Source organism: Anomaloglossus baeobatrachus, chromosome 12, assembly GCF_048569485.1.
Source record: "Anomaloglossus baeobatrachus isolate aAnoBae1 chromosome 12, aAnoBae1.hap1, whole genome shotgun sequence".
Lineage (NCBI taxonomy): Eukaryota > Metazoa > Chordata > Amphibia > Anura > Aromobatidae > Anomaloglossus > Anomaloglossus baeobatrachus.
This window is the reverse complement of record NC_134364.1, coordinates 130,365,864-130,384,747: the sequence shown is the minus strand read 5'-3', so window position 1 is coordinate 130,384,747 and position 18,884 is coordinate 130,365,864.

The window sequence follows — 18,884 nt, the reverse complement described above, 5'->3', positions numbered from 1 at the left end:
CGTCCGTCTGGCGAGCCCCCCCCTTACGCGTCCCCACCTCGTCTGGAGGCACCCCCCCCTTACGCGTCCCCACCTCGTCTGGCGATCCCCCTCCCTCCTTACGTGTCCCCACCTCGTCTGGCGACCCCTCCCTCCTTACGCGTCCCCGCCTCGTCTAGCAACCCCCCACCCCTCCTTATGCGTCCCCGCCTCGTCTGGCGACCCCCCCCCCTAATTACGCGTCCCCACCTCATCTGGAGACACCCCCCCCTTACACGTCCCCACCTCGTCTGGCGACCCCCCCCCCTCTTTACGCGTCCCCACCTCGTCTGGCGATCCCCCCTCCCTCCTTACGCGTCCCCACCTCGTCTGGCGACCCCTCCCTCCTTACGTGTCCCAGCCTCGTCTAGCAACCCCCCACCCCTCCTTACGCGTCCCCACCTCGTCTGGCGACCCCCCCCCCCTAATTACGCGTCCCCACCTCGTCTGGAGACCCCCCCCACCTCCTTACGCGTCCCCACCTCGTCTGGCGATCCCACCTCCCTCCTTACGCGTCTCCACCTCGTCTGGCGACCCCTCCCTCCTTACGCGTCCCCACCTCGTCTGGCGACCCCCCCCTCCCTCCTTACGCGTCTCCACCTCGTCTGGCGACCCCTCCCTCCTTATGCGTCCCCACCTCGTCTGGCGACCCCTCCCTCCTTACGCGTCCCAGCCTCGTCTAGCAACCCCCCACCCCTCCTTACGCGTCCCCACCTCGTCTGGCGACCCCCCCCTAATTACGCGTCCCCACCTCGTCTGGAGACCCCCCCCACCTCCTTACGCGACCCCACCTCGTCTGGCGATCCCACCTCCCTCCTTACGCGTCTCCACCTCGTCTGGCGACCCCTCCCTCCTTACGGCGTCCCCACCTCGTCTGGCGACCCCCCCCTCCCTCCTTACGCGTCTCCACCTCGTCTGGCGACCCCTCCCTCCTTACGCGTCCCCACCTCGTCTGGCGACCCCCCCTCCCGTCTTACGCGTCCCACCTCATCTGGCGACCCCCCCCTGCCTCCTTACGCGACCCCACCTCGTCTGGCGACCCCTCCCCTCCCTCCTTACGCGTCCCCACCTCGTCTGGCGACCCCCCCTGGCGACCCCCCTCCCACCTTACGCGTCCCCACCTCGTCTGGCGACCCACTCCTCCACGCTTCCCCACCTCGTCTCGCGACCCTCTCCTCCACGCTTCCCCACATCATCTTGCGACCCTCCGTCTTGTGACACCCCTCCGCATGTCCCCCCCTATCTACCACTAGTCCTCCACTCGTCCCAGTCTTTGGCCCCTCTTCCGCACGTCCCTATTTCTACCAGCCCTCTGTCACACGCTCCCTCTTATCTTCTGCCACTCCTCCACACGCTCCCCCCATCACCCCTTCCCCACACATCCCCCCCACGTCTTCCGACCCTCCTCCACGTATCCCCCCCATCTGCCAGCCTTCCGCCACACGTCCCCCTACGTCTTCTGATCCTCCTGCATAAGTCTCCCCCTATCTTTTGCTCCTTCCCCACACATCCCCCCCATATTCTGCCGCACTTGCAGACGTCCCCCCATCTTCAGCCCCTCCTCCACACATCCCCCCTATCTTTTGCTCCTCCCTCATCTTCTGCCCTTCTTCCACCTTATCTTTTGCCCCTCCTCCACACATTCCCCCCTCCCCCATCTTTTGCCCCTCTTCTACACATCCTCACTAATCCTCGCTGCCCCGGTCTTACCGGCTTTGGCTCTGCGGCCCGGAGTGTGAGACCTTCCAGCTTGTCCTGGTCCGCGGCCATTAGAGGAGGAAGCGGGCAGCAGTCTACAGGCCGAGCATGCCCCCGGCCCCTCGTCACTGTGCAGCCCCAGTACCCCGGATGTCGTAATTTCCTCCCTCACTTTCCGGGCCCAGTGGTTCCAGCCTCAGTGCCTCTCACCCGCACAAAAACCGGAAACGCCAAGAGCGCACCGGAAGCTGCTCGGGCAATACCATCGATTGAACAAAAGAAGGGGGAGTCTGCAAGGACTGAGGGCCAATAACACGGACTAATTTTACTTTCATTTCTCTATGGCCGTCTTTTCATTAACTAAGCAAAGCGGCTCATCTTCTGAGGCCCCTCTGAATGGTAATACGTACTGCTTATTCACCCCACTACATGAATGGTACAGGCCACTTTTCTCTCATTATTTGTAGCCGGACTGGCGCACACAGCTATCCCGAGGGGAGGCGGCTGTGACGTCACGGCATGGCGCGCTACCATGCCAACAAGATAAGTGCAGACAGCCATGGAAACGAGGGCGAGTCAGAGAAATGGTGGCTGACAGACTAGATCAGACATTGACACTGCCCGGGACAGTGACTGAAATAACACTGCCCGGGACAGTGACTGAAATAACACTGCCCGGGACAGTGACTGAAATAACACTGCCCGGGACAGTGACTGAAATAACACTACCCGGGACACTGACTGAAATAACACTGCCCAGGACAGTGACTGAAATAACACTGCCCAGGACAGTGACTGAAATAACACTGCCCGGGACAGTGACTGAAATAACTCTGCCCGGGACAGTGACTGAAATAACACTGCCCAGGACGGTGACTGAAATAACACTGCACAGGACAGTGACTGAAATAACCCTGCCCGGGACAGTGACTGAAATAACACCGCCCGGGACAGTGACTGAAATAACACCGCCCGGGACAGTGACTGAAATAACACTGCCCGGGACAGTGACTGAAATAACACTACCCGGGACAGTGACTGAAATAACACTGCACAGGACAGTGACTGAAATAACACTGCCCGGAACAGTGACTGAAATAACACTGCACAGGACAGTGACTGAAATAACACTGCACAGGACAGTGACTGAAATAACACTACCCGGGACACTGACTGAAATAACACTGCCCGGGACACTGACTGAAATAACACTGCCCGGGACACTGACTGAAATAACACTGCCCGGGACAATGACTGAAATAACACTGCACAGGACAGTGACTGAAATAACACTGCACAGGACAGTGACTGAAATAACACTGCCCGGGACAGTGACTGAAATAACACTGCACAGGACACTGACTGAAATAACACTGCCCGGGACAGTGACTGAAATAACACTACCCGGGACAGTGACTGAAATAACACCGCCCAGGACAGTGACTGAAATAACACCGCCCGGGACAGTGACTGAAATAACACCGCCCGGGACAGTGACTGAAATAACACTGCCCGGGACAGTGACTGAAATAACACTACCCGGGACAGTAACTGAAATAACACTGCACAGGACAGTGACTGAAATAACACTGCCCGGGACAGTGACTGAAATAACACTACCCGGGACAGTGACTGAAATAACACTGCCCAGGACAGTGACTGAAATAACTCTGCCCGGGACAGTGACTGAAATAACACTGCCCGGGACAGTGACTGAAATAACACTGCCCAGGACAGTGACTGAAATAACACTGCCCGGGACAGTGACTGAAATAACACTGCCCGGGACAGTGACTGAAATAACACTGCCCAGGACAGTGACTGAAATAACACTGCCCGGGACAGTGACTGAAATAACACTGCACAGGACAGTGACTGAAATAACACTACCCGGGACAGTGACTGAAATAACACTGCCCGGGACAGTGACTGAAATAACTCTGCCCGGGACAGTGACTGAAATAACACCGCCCGGGACAGTGACTGAAATAACACCGCCCGGGACAGTGACTGAAATAACACCGCACAGGACAGTGACTGAAATAACACTGCACAGGACAGTGACTGAAATAACACTACCCGGGACAGTGACTGAAATAACACTGCCCGGGACACTGACTGAAATAACACTGCCCGGGACAATGACTGAAATAACACTGCCCGGAACAGTGACTGAAATAACACTACCCGGGACAGTGACTGAAATAACACTGCACAGGACAGTGACTGAAATAACACTGCACAGGACAGTGACTGAAATAACACTACCCGGGACAGTGACTGAAATAACACTGCCCGGGACAATGACTGAAATAACACTGCCCGGAACAGTGACTGAAATAACACTACCCGGGACAGTGACTGAAATAACACTGCACAGGACAGTGACTGAAATAACACTGCCCAGGACAGTGACTGAAATAACACTGCACAGGACAGTGACTGAAATAACACTGCCCAGGACAGTGACTGAAATAACACTGCCCAGGACAGTGACTGAAATAACACTACCCGGGACAGTGACTGAAATAACACTGCCGGGACAGTGACTGAAATAACACTACCCGGGACACTGACTGAAATAACACTGCACAGGACAGTGACTGAAATAACACTGCCCGGAACAGTGACTGAAATAACACTGCACAGGACAGTGACTGAAATAACACTGCCCGGGACACTGACTGAAATAACACTGCCCGGGACACTGACTGAAATAACACTGCCCGGGACAATGACTGAAATAACACTGCACAGGACAGTGACTGAAATAACACTGCACAGGACAGTGACTGAAATAACACTGCCCGGGACAGTGACTGAAATAACACTGCACAGGACACTGACTGAAATAACACTGCCCGGGACAGTGACTGAAATAACACTACCCGGGACAGTGACTGAAATAACACCGCCCAGGACAGTGACTGAAATAACACCGCCCGGGACAGTGACTGAAATAACACCGCCCGGGACAGTGACTGAAATAACACCGCCCGGGACAGTGACTGAAATAACACTGCCCGGGACAGTGACTGAAATAACACTACCCGGGACAGTAACTGAAATAACACTGCACAGGACAGTGACTGAAATAACACTGCCCGGGACAGTGACTGAAATAACACTACCCGGGACAGTGACTGAAATAACACTGCCCAGGACAGTGACTGAAATAACTCTGCCCGGGACAGTGACTGAAATAACACTGCCCGGGACAGTGACTGAAATAACACTGCCCAGGACAGTGACTGAAATAACACTGCCCGGGACAGTGACTGAAATAACACTGCCCGGGACAGTGACTGAAATAACACTGCCCAGGACAGTGACTGAAATAACACTGCCCGGGACAGTGACTGAAATAACACTGCACAGGACAGTGACTGAAATAACACTACCCGGGACAGTGACTGAAATAACACTGCCCGGGACAGTGACTGAAATAACTCTGCCCGGGACAGTGACTGAAATAACACCGCCCGGGACAGTGACTGAAATAACACCGCCCGGGACAGTGACTGAAATAACACCGCACAGGACAGTGACTGAAATAACACTGCACAGGACAGTGACTGAAATAACACTACCCGGGACAGTGACTGAAATAACACTGCCCGGGACACTGACTGAAATAACACTGCCCGGGACAATGACTGAAATAACACTGCCCGGAACAGTGACTGAAATAACACTACCCGGGACAGTGACTGAAATAACACTGCACAGGACAGTGACTGAAATAACACTGCACAGGACAGTGACTGAAATAACACTACCCGGGACAGTGACTGAAATAACACTGCCCGGGACAATGACTGAAATAACACTGCCCGGAACAGTGACTGAAATAACACTACCCGGGACAGTGACTGAAATAACACTGCACAGGACAGTGACTGAAATAACACTGCCCAGGACAGTGACTGAAATAACACTGCACAGGACAGTGACTGAAATAACACTGCCCAGGACAGTGACTGAAATAACACTGCCCAGGACAGTGACTGAAATAACACTACCCGGGACAGTGACTGAAATAACACTGCACAGGACAGTGACTGAAATAACACTGCCCAGGACAGTGACTGAAATAACACTGCCCGGGACACTGACTGAAATAACACTGCCCGGAACAGTGACTGAAATAACACTGCCCGGGACAGTGACTGAAATAACACTGCCCAGGACAGTGACTGAAATAACACTGCACAGGACAGTGACTGAAATAACACTGCCCGGGACAGTGACTGAAATAACACTGCACAGGACAGTGACTGAAATAACACTGCCCAAGACAGTGACTGAAATAACACTGCCCGGGACAGTGACTGAAATAACACTGCACAGGACAGTGACTGAAATAACACTGCCCAGGACAGTGACTGAAATAACACTGCACAGGACAGTGACTGAAATAACACTGCCCGGGACAGTGACTGAAATAACACTGCCCGGGACAGTGACTGAAATAACACTGCCCGGGACACTGACTGAAATAACACTGCCCGGGACAGTGACTGAAATAACACTGCCCAGGACAGTGACTGAAATAACACTGCCCAGGACAGTGACTGAAATAACACTGCCCAGGACAGTGACTGAAATAACACTGCACAGGACAGTGACTGAAATAACACTGCCCAGGACAGAGACTGAAATAACACTGCACAGGACAGTGACTGAAATAACACTGCACAGGACAGTGACTGAAATAACACTGCCCAGGACAGTGACTGAAATAACACTGCCCAGGACACTGACTGAAATAACACTGCCCGGGACAGTGACTGAAATAACACTACCCGGGACAGTGACTGAAATAACACTACCCGGGACAGTGACTGAAATAACACTACCCGGGACAGTGACTGAAATAACACTGACCAAGACAGTGACTGAAATAACACTGCCCAAGACAGTGACTGAAATAACACTGCACAGGACAGTGACTGAAATAACACCGCACAGGACAGTGACTGAAATAACACCGCCCAGGACAGTGACTGAAATAACACTGCCCGGGACAGTGACTGAAATAACACTGCACAGGACAGTGACTGAAATAACACTGCCCGGGACAGTGACTGAAATAACACTGCACAGGACAGTGACTGAAATAACACTGCCCGGGACAGTGACTGAAATAACACTGCCCGGGACAGTGACTGAAATAACACTGCCCGGGACAGTGACTGAAATAACACTGCCCAGGACAGTGACTGAAATAACACTGCCCAGGACAGTGACTGAAATAACACTGCCCAGGACAGTGACTGAAATAACACTGCCCAGGACAGTGACTGAAATAACACTGCCCAGGACAGTGACTGAAATAACACTGCCCAGGACAGTGACTGAAATAACACTGCACAGGACAGTGACTGAAATAACACTGCACAGGACAGTGACTGAAATAACACTGCCCAGGACAATGACTGAAATAACACTGCCCAGGACACTGACTGAAATAACACTGCCCGGGACAGTGACTGAAATAACACTACCCGGGACAGTGACTGAAATAACACTACCCGGGACACTGACTGAAATAACACTGCCCAGGACAGTGACTGAAATAACACTGCCCAGGACAGTGACTGAAATAACACTACCCGGGACAGTGACTGAAATAACACTGCCCAGGACAGTGACTGAAATAACACTACCCAGGACAGTGACTGAAATAACACTGCCCGGGACACTGACTGAAATAACACTGCCCAGGACAGTGACTGAAATAACACTGCCCGGGACAGTGACTGAAATAACACTACCCGGGACAGTGACTGAAATAACACTGCCCAGGACAGTGACTGAAATAACACTGCCCAGGACAGTGACTGAAATAACACTGCCCGGGACACTGACTGAAATAACACTGCCCCGGACAGTGACTGAAATAACACTGCCCAGGACGCTGACTGAAATAACACTGCCCAGGACAGTGACTGACATAACACTTCCCAGGACAGTGACTGAAATAACACTGCCCAGGAAACTGACTGAAATAACACCGCCCCGGACAGTGACTGAAATAACACTACCCGGGACAGTGACTGAAATAACACTACCCGGGACAGTGACTGAAATAACACTGCACAGGACAGTGACTGAAATAACACTGCCCAGGACACTGACTGAAATAACACTACCCAGGACAGTGACTGACATAACACTGCCCAGGACAGTGACTGAAATAACACTGCACAGGACAGTGACTGAAATAACACTGCCCAGGACAGTGACTGAAATAACACTGCCCAAGACAGTGACTGAAATAACACTGCACAGGACAGTGACTGAAATAACACCGCACAGGACAGTGACTGAAATAACACCGCCCAGGACAGTGACTGAAATAACACTGCCCGGGACAGTGACTGAAATAACACTGCACAGGACAGTGACTGAAATAACACTGCCCGGGACAGTGACTGAAATAACACTGCACAGGACAGTGACTGAAATAACACTGCCCGGGACAGTGACTGAAATAACACTGCCCGGGACAGTGACTGAAATAACACTGCCCGGGACAGTGACTGAAATAACACTGCCCAGGACAGTGACTGAAATAACACTGCCCAGGACAGTGACTGAAATAACACTGCCCAGGACAGTGACTGAAATAACACTGCCCGGGACAGTGACTGAAATAACATTACCCGGGACAGTGACTGAAATAACACTACCCGGGACACTGACTGAAATAACACTGCCCAGGACAGTGACTGAAATAACACTGCCCAGGACAGTGACTGAAATAACACTACCCGGGACAGTGACTGAAATAACACCGCCCAGGACAGTGACTGAAATAACACTGCCCGGGACAGTGACTGAAATAACACCGCCCAGGACAGTGACTGAAATAACACTGCCCAGGACAGTGACTGAAATAACACTACCCAGGACAGTGACTGAAATAACACTGCCCGGGACACTGACTGAAATAACACTGCCCAGGACAGTGACTGAAATAACACTGCCCGGGACAGTGACTGAAATAACACTACCCGGGACAGTGACTGAAATAACACTGCCCAGGACAGTGACTGAAATAACACTGCCCAGGACAGTGACTGAAATAACACTGCCCAGGACGCTGACTGAAATAACACTGCCCAGGACAGTGACTGACATAACACTTCCCAGGACAGTGACTGAAATAACACTGCGCAGGAAAGTGACTGAAATAACACTGCCCAGGACACTGACTGAAATAACACTGCCCCGGACAGTGACTGAAATAACACTGCCCAGGACGCTAACTGAAATAACACTGCCCAGGACAGTGACTGACATAACACTTCCCAGGACAGTGACTGAAATAACACTGCGCAGGAAAGTGACTGAAATAACACTGCCTAGGACACTGACTGAAATAACACCGCCCCGGACAGTGACTGAAATAACACTACCCGGGACAGTGACTGAAATAACACTACCCGGGACAGTGACTGAAATAACACTGCACAGGACAGTGACTGAAATAACACTGCCCAGGACACTGACTGAAATAACACTACCCAGGACAGTGACTGACATAACACTGCCCAGGACAGTGACTGACATAACACTTCCCAGGACAGTGACTGAAATAACACTTCCCAGGACAGTGACTGAAATAACACTGCCCGGGACAGTGACTGAAATAACACTGCCCGGGACAGTGACTGAAATAACACTGCCCGGGACAGTGACTGAAATAACACTGCCCGGGACACTGACTGAAATAACACTGCCCCGGACAGTGACGGAAATAACACTGCCCAGACACTGACTGAAATAACACTGCCCGGGACACTGACTGAAATAACACTACCCGGGACACTGACTGAAATAACACTGCCCAGGACAGAGGCTGAAATAACACTGCCCGGGACACTGACTGAAATAACACTACCCGGGACAGTGACTGAAATAACACCGCCCAGGACAGTGACTGAAATAACACTGCCCAGGACAGTGACTGAAATAACACTGCACAGGACAGTGACTGAAATAACACTGCCCAGGACAGTGACTGAAATAACACTGCACAGGACAGTGACTGAAATAACACTGCCCAGGATACTGACTGAAATAACACCGCCCCGGACAGTGACTGAAATAACACTACCCGGGACAGTGACTGAAATAACACTACTCGGGACAGTGACTGAAATAACACTGCACAGGACAGTGACTGAAATAACACTGCCCAGGACAGTGACTGAAATAACACTGCCCAGGACACTGACTGAAATAACACCGCCCCGGACAGTGACTGAAATAACACTGCACAGGACACTGACTGAAATAACACTACCCAGGACAGTGACTGAAATAACACTGCCCAGGACACTGACTGAAATAACACCGCCCAAAACAGTGACTGAAATAACACCGCCCGGGACACTGACTGAAATAACACAACCCGGGACAGTGACTGAAATAACACTGCCCCGGACAGTGACTGAAATAAAACTGCCCAGGACAGTGACTGAAATAACACTGCCCGGGACACTGACTGAAATAACACTGCCCAGGACACTGACTGAAATAACACTGCCCAGGACAGTGACTGAAATAACACCGCCCGGGACACTGACTGAAATAACACTGCCCGGATCAGTGACTGAAATAACACTGCACAGGACACTGACTGAAATAACACTGCCCGGGACACTGACTGAAATAACACTGCCCGGGACACTGACTGAAATAACACTGCCCAGGACAGTGACTGAAATAACTCTGCACAGGACAGTGACTGAAATAACACTGCCCAGGACAGTGACTGAAATAACACTGCACAGGACAGTGACTGAAATAACACTGCCCAGGACAGTGACTGAAATAACACTGCCCAGGACACTGACTGAAATAACACCGCCCCGGACAGTGACTGAAATAACACTGCACAGGACACTGACTGAAATAACACTACCCAGGACAGTGACTGAAATAACACTGCCCAGGACACTGACTGAAATAACACCGCCCAGGACAGTGACTGAAATAACACCGCCCGGGACACTGACTGAAATAACACAACCCGGGACAGTGACTGAAATAACACTGCCCCGGACAGTGACTGAAATAACACTGCCCAGGACAGTGACTGAAATAACACCGCCCGAGACACTGACTGAAATAACACTGCCCGGAACAGTGACTGAAATAACACTGCACAGGACACTGACTGAAATAACACTGCCCGGGACACTGACTGAAATAACACTGCCCGGGACACTGACTGAAATAACACTGCCCAGGACAGTGACTGAAATAACTCTGCACAGGACAGTGACTGAAATAACACTGCCCAGGACAGTGACTGAAATAACACTGCCCAGGACACTGACTGAAATAACACCGCCCCGGACAGTGACTGAAATAACACTGCACAGGACACTGACTGAAATAACACTGCACAGGACAGTGACTGAAATAACACTGCACAGGACAGTGACTGAAATAACACTTCCCAGGACAGTGACTGAAATAACACTGCGCAGGAAAGTGACTGAAATAACACTGCCTAGGACACTGACTGAAATAACACCGCCCCGGACAGTGACTGAAATAACACTACCCGGGACAGTGACTGAAATAACACTACCCGGGACAGTGACTGAAATAACACTGCACAGGACAGTGACTGAAATAACACTGCCCAGGACACTGACTGAAATAACACTACCCAGGACAGTGACTGACATAACACTGCCCAGGACAGTGACTGACATAACACTTCCCAGGACAGTGACTGAAATAACACTTCCCAGGACAGTGACTGAAATAACACTGCCCGGGACAGTGACTGAAATAACACTGCCCGGGACAGTGACTGAAATAACACTGCCCGGGACAGTGACTGAAATAACACTGCCCGGGACACTGACTGAAATAACACTGCCCCGGACAGTGACGGAAATAACACTGCCCAGACACTGACTGAAATAACACTGCCCGGGACACTGACTGAAATAACACTACCCGGGACACTGACTGAAATAACACTGCCCAGGACAGAGGCTGAAATAACACTGCCCGGGACACTGACTGAAATAACACTACCCGGGACAGTGACTGAAATAACACCGCCCAGGACAGTGACTGAAATAACACTGCCCAGGACAGTGACTGAAATAACACTGCACAGGACAGTGACTGAAATAACACTGCCCAGGACAGTGACTGAAATAACACTGCACAGGACAGTGACTGAAATAACACTGCCCAGGATACTGACTGAAATAACACCGCCCCGGACAGTGACTGAAATAACACTACCCGGGACAGTGACTGAAATAACACTACTCGGGACAGTGACTGAAATAACACTGCACAGGACAGTGACTGAAATAACACTGCCCAGGACAGTGACTGAAATAACACTGCCCAGGACACTGACTGAAATAACACCGCCCCGGACAGTGACTGAAATAACACTGCACAGGACACTGACTGAAATAACACTACCCAGGACAGTGACTGAAATAACACTGCCCAGGACACTGACTGAAATAACACCGCCCAAAACAGTGACTGAAATAACACCGCCCGGGACACTGACTGAAATAACACAACCCGGGACAGTGACTGAAATAACACTGCCCCGGACAGTGACTGAAATAAAACTGCCCAGGACAGTGACTGAAATAACACTGCCCGGGACACTGACTGAAATAACACTGCCCAGGACACTGACTGAAATAACACTGCCCAGGACAGTGACTGAAATAACACCGCCCGGGACACTGACTGAAATAACACTGCCCGGATCAGTGACTGAAATAACACTGCACAGGACACTGACTGAAATAACACTGCCCGGGACACTGACTGAAATAACACTGCCCGGGACACTGACTGAAATAACACTGCCCAGGACAGTGACTGAAATAACTCTGCACAGGACAGTGACTGAAATAACACTGCCCAGGACAGTGACTGAAATAACACTGCACAGGACAGTGACTGAAATAACACTGCCCAGGACAGTGACTGAAATAACACTGCCCAGGACACTGACTGAAATAACACCGCCCCGGACAGTGACTGAAATAACACTGCACAGGACACTGACTGAAATAACACTACCCAGGACAGTGACTGAAATAACACTGCCCAGGACACTGACTGAAATAACACCGCCCAGGACAGTGACTGAAATAACACCGCCCGGGACACTGACTGAAATAACACAACCCGGGACAGTGACTGAAATAACACTGCCCCGGACAGTGACTGAAATAACACTGCCCAGGACAGTGACTGAAATAACACCGCCCGAGACACTGACTGAAATAACACTGCCCGGAACAGTGACTGAAATAACACTGCACAGGACACTGACTGAAATAACACTGCCCGGGACACTGACTGAAATAACACTGCCCGGGACACTGACTGAAATAACACTGCCCAGGACAGTGACTGAAATAACTCTGCACAGGACAGTGACTGAAATAACACTGCCCAGGACAGTGACTGAAATAACACTGCCCAGGACACTGACTGAAATAACACCGCCCCGGACAGTGACTGAAATAACACTGCACAGGACACTGACTGAAATAACACTGCACAGGACAGTGACTGAAATAACACTGCACAGGACAGTGACTGAAATAACACTGCACAGGACAGTGACTGAAATAACACTGCCCAGGACAGTGACTGAAATAACACTGCCCGGATCAGTGACTGAAATAACACTGCACAGGACACTGACTGAAATAACACTGCCCGGGACACTGACTGAAATAACACTGCCCGGGACACTGACTGAAATAACACTGCCCAGGACAGTGACTGAAATAACTCTGCACAGGACAGTGACTGAAATAACACTGCCCAGGACAGTGACTGAAATAACACTGCACAGGACAGTGACTGAAATAACACTGCCCAGGACAGTGACTGAAATAACACTGCCCAGGACAGTGACTGAAATAACACTGCCCAGGACACTGACTGAAATAACACCGCCCCGGACAGTGACTGAAATAACACTGCACAGGACACTGACTGAAATAACACTACCCAGGACAGTGACTGAAATAACACTGCCCAGGACACTGACTGAAATAACACCGCCCAGGACAGTGACTGAAATAACACCGCCCGGGACACTGACTGAAATAACACAACCCGGGACAGTGACTGAAATAACACTGCCCCGGACAGTGACTGAAATAACACTGCCCAGGACAGTGACTGAAATAACACCGCCCGAGACACTGACTGAAATAACACTGCCCGGAACAGTGACTGAAATAACACTGCACAGGACACTGACTGAAATAACACTGCCCGGGACACTGACTGAAATAACACTGCCCGGGACACTGACTGAAATAACACTGCCCAGGACAGTGACTGAAATAACTCTGCACAGGACAGTGACTGAAATAACACTGCCCAGGACAGTGACTGAAATAACACTGCCCAGGACACTGACTGAAATAACACCGCCCCGGACAGTGACTGAAATAACACTGCACAGGACACTGACTGAAATAACACTGCACAGGACAGTGACTGAAATAACACTGCCCAGGACAGTGACTGAAATAACACTGCACAGGACAGTGACTGAAATAACACTGCCCAGGACAGTGACTGAAATAACACTGCCCAGGACACTGACTGAAATAACACCGCCCCGGACAGTGACTGAAATAACACTGAACAGGACACTGACTGAAATAACACTACCCAGGACAGTGACTGAAATAACACTGCCCAGGACACTGACTGAAATAACACTGCCCAGGACAGTGACTGAAATAACACCGCCCGGGACACTGACTGAAATAACACTGCCCGGAACAGTGACTGAAATAACACTGCACAGGACACTGACTGAAATAACACTGCACAGGACAGTGACTGAAATAACACTGCCCGGGACACTGACTGAAATAACACTGCCCAGGACACTGACTGAAATAACACTGCCCAGGACAGTGACTGAAATAACACTGCCCAGGACAGTGACTGAAATAACACTGCACAGGACAGTGACTGAAATAACACTGCCCAGGACAGTGACTGAAATAACACTGCCCAGGACAGTGACTGAAATAACACCGCCCAGGACAGTGACTGAAATAACACCGCCCAAGACAGTGACTGAAATAACACTGCCCCGGACAGTGACTGAAATAACACTGCCCGGGACACTGACTGAAATAACACTGCCCAGGACAGTGACTGACATAACACTGCCCGGGACACTGACTGAAATAACACTGCCCAGGACACTGACTGAAATAACACTGCCCAGGACACTGACTGAAATAACACTGCCCGGGACAGTGACTGAAATAACACTGCACAGGACAGTGACTGAAATAACACTGCCCAGGACAGTGACTGAAATAACACTACCCGGGACACTGACTGAAATAACACTGCACAGGACAGTGACTGAAATAACACTGCACAGGACAGTGACTGAAATAACACTGCCCAGGACAGTGACTGAAATAACACTGCCCAGGACAGTGACTGAAATAACACTGCCCAGGACAGTGACTGAAATAACACCGCCCAGGACAGTGACTGAAATAACACTGCCCAGGACAGTGACTGAAATAACACTGCCCAGGACAGTGACTGAAATAACACCGCCCAGGACAGTGACTGAAATAACACTACCCGGGACAGTGACTGAAATAACACTGCCCAAGACAGTGACTGAAATAACACCGCCCCGGACAGTGACTGAAATAACACTGCCCAGGACAGTGACTGAAATAACACTGCACAGGACAGTGACTGAAATAACACTGCCCAGGACAGTGACTGAAATAACACTGCCCAGGACAGTGACTGAAATAACACTACCCGGGACAGTGACTGAAATAACACTGCACAGGACAGTGACTGAAATAACACTGCCCAGGACAGTGACTGAAATAACACTGCCCAGGACACTGACTGAAATAACACTGCCCAGGACACTGACTGAAATAACACTGCCCAGGACACTGACTGAAATAACACTGCACAGGACAGTGACTGAAATAACACTGCACAGGACAGTGACTGAAATAACACTGCCCAGGACACTGACTGAAATAACACTGCCCAGGACACTGACTGAAATAACACTGCCCAGGACACTGACTGAAATAACACTGCACAGGACAGTGACTGAAATAACACTGCCCAGGACAGTGACTGAAATAACACTGCCCAGGACAGTGACTGAAATAACACTGCCCGGAACAGTGACTGAAATAACACTGCACAGGACAGTGACTGAAATAACACTGCCCAGGACAGTGACTGAAATAACACTGCCCAGGACACTGACTGAAATAACACTGCCCAGGACACTGACTGAAATAACACTGCCCAGGACAGTGACTGAAATAACACTGCCCGGGACACTGACTGAAATAACACTGCCCAGGACAGTGACTGAAATAACACTGCCCGGGACACTGACTGAAATAACACTGCACAGGACAGTGACTGAAATAACACTGCCCAGGACAGTGACTGAAATAACACTGCCCAGGACACTGACTGAAATAACACTGCCCAGGTCAGTGACTGAAATAACACTGCACAGGACAGTGACTGAAATAACACTGCCAAGGACAGTGACTGAAATAACACTGCACAGGACAGTGACTGAAATAACACCGCCCGGGACAGTGACTGAAATAACACTGCCCAGGACAGTGACTGAAATAACACTGCCCAGGACAGTGACTGAAATAACACTGCCCAGGACACTGACTGAAATAACACCGCCCAGGACAGTGACGTGACTGAAATAACACTGCCCAGGACACTGACTGAAATAACACTGCCCAGGACAGTGACTGAAATAACACTGCCCAGGACAGTGACTGAAATAACACTGCCCAGGACAGTGACTGAAATAACACTACCCGGGACACTGACTGAAATAACACTGCACAGGACACTGACTGAAATAACACTGCCCGGGACAGTGACTGAAATAACACAACCCGGGACAGTGACTGAAATAACACTGCACAGGACAGTGACTGAAATAACACTGCCCAGGACAGTGACTGAAATAACACTACCCGGGACACTGACTGAAATAACACTGCACAGGACAGTGACTGAAATAACACTGCCCAGGACACTGACTGAAATAACACTGCCCGGGACAGTGACTGAAATAACACCGCCCGGGACACTGACTGAAATAACACTGCCCAGGACAGTGACTGAAATAACACTGCCCGGGACACTGACTGAAATAACACTGCGCAGGACAGTGACTGAAATAACACCGCCCAGGACAGTGACTGAAATAACACCGCCCAGGACAGTGACTGAAATAACACCGCCCAGGACAGTGACTGAAATAACACTGCCCAGGACACTGACTGAAATAACACCGCCCAGGACAGTGACTGAAATAACACTACCCAGGACAGTGACTGAAATAACACCGCCCAGGACAGTGACTGAAATAACACCGCCCAGGACAGTGACTGAAATAACACTGCCCAGGACAGTGACTGAAATAACACCGCCCAGGACAGTGACTGAAATAACACCGCCTAGGACAGTGACTGAAATAACACTACCCGGGACAGTGACTGAAATAACACCGCCCAGGACAGTGACTGAAATAACACCGCCTAGGACAGTGACTGAAATAACACTACCCAGGACAGTGACTGAAATAACACCGCCCAGGACAGTGACTGAAATAACACCGCCCAGGACGCTGACTGAAATAACACTGCCCAGGACAGTGACTGAAATAACACCGCCCAGGACAGTGACTGAAATAACACCGCCCAGGACACTGACTGAAATAACACTGCCCAGGACAGTGACTGAAATAACACTGCCCAGGACAGTGACTGAAATAACACCGCCCAGGACAGTGACTGAAATAACACTGCCCAGGACAGTGACTGAAATAACACTGCCCAGGACAGTGACTGAAATAACACCGCCCAGGACAGTGACTGAAATAACACCGCCCAGGACACTGACTGAAATAACACTGCCCAGGACAGTGACTGAAATAATATATAGAAGAGACTCCGGCACACAATGATGTATCAATTATATTTATTTTAATAAATTGATAGTTCAGATATAAGTAACGTTTCGGCTACTGCCTTCTTCACAACTGAAATTCATATAACAAAACAAAGTATAACAAGAGAAAATCAGTACCAATATTCATTCATATTTCATATTAATAACTATCAAGTAATTTATGGCTTATTATAATAAATCATTTTACCTAATTGATGTATTTAAATAATATCTGAGAAGAACGTCAGACGCATGAGACCATTTGTATCTGGAAGAATAATAATGCCCACATTTCAGGAATCATAAAAAATCATAAAGATACCCTAATACATACATTAGGATAAAACCATATACATCAGAGAGCGTTTCACTAATGTCAGTCTATAGACTCCACGGAGACATAATTTACTTAAAAGAAGCAACCATGCTTATAAACCAACACTGACTGAAACACTGGAATTACACTGCCCCAGACACGAACTACACCGCCCGAAACACTGACTGAAACACTGGAATTACACTGCCCCAGACACGAACTACACCGCCCGAAACACTGACTGAAACACTGGAATTACACTGCCCCAGACACGAACTACACCGCCCGAAACACTGTAATTATATCACCCGAAACACTGACTAAAATTACACCACCGTAAACACTGGAATTACACCGCCCAGAACACTAACGCAAACACTGAAATAATCCCACCCGAAATACTGGAATTATATCGTATGAGGCACTACCCGAGACACTGGAATTACACCACCCGAAACATTGACTGTAAGACTGAAATAACACCACCCGAAACAATGAAATAACAATGCCTGAAACACTGCCCAGGAGAATGAGATTACACCGCCCAAAACACTGAAATAACACTGCCTGAAACACTGGCAGAGACACTGACTGAAACACTGGCATTATACCGCCCAAAACACTGACTGAAATAACACTGCTCAAGAAACTGGAATGACACCACCCAAAACACCGACTGAAACACTAGAATTACACCTCCCGAAACACTTGAATTGTACCACCCAAAACACTGCCTGAAATACACCACCCGAAACATTGGAATTAAACACTGACTGAAACACTGAAATAACTTTGCCTGAAACAC